Source organism: Bison bison, unplaced genomic scaffold, assembly GCF_000754665.1.
Source record: "Bison bison bison isolate TAMUID 2011002044 unplaced genomic scaffold, Bison_UMD1.0 scf7180017864466, whole genome shotgun sequence".
NCBI classification, from domain to species: Eukaryota; Metazoa; Chordata; class Mammalia; order Artiodactyla; family Bovidae; genus Bison; species Bison bison.
Window position 1 is genome coordinate 11,685,589 of NW_011495027.1, and position 596 is coordinate 11,686,184.

Here is a 596-nt window from a genome sequence, read left to right on the forward strand (position 1 = left end):
AGTGCGGTAGATGACAGCCCAGGCTGGTGCAGGGAGAGACCTTCCCGCAATGATCTAGGGCCCTTGTCCCCATTACACCCGAATGGATTCGAAAATAGCATCGTGTGCCCACTACATCTATCCTCTCATTTGTTCAGCAAAAGACTTAATGTAGCCATGTATGGCCAAAGGAGACGTTTGCATTATCTATCGCTCCTCCTACTCCTGCTCCTAAGTCGCTTCAGTCGTGTCCGACTCTGTGCGACCCCAGAGACGGCAGCCCACCAGGCTCCCCCGTCCCTGGGATTCTCCAGGCAAGAACACTGGAGTGGGCTGCCATTTCCTTCTCCAATGCATGGAAGTGAAAAGTGAAAGTGAAGTTGCTCAGTCATGTCCGACTCTTCACGACCCCATGGACTGCAGCCTAACAGGTTCCTGCATCCATGGGAGTTTCTAGGCAAGAGTACTGGAGTGGGGTGCCACTGCCTTCTCCGGGGTAGTTCTCTAGAGACCTCTTAAAAGAGGAGGTTCTCCTTGCCTTTAACTTCATTCCACTCCCTGGAGAGTCATGTTCCCTGGTTTTCAAGCAGCAATCTTCTGCCATGAAGAGGAGAGCC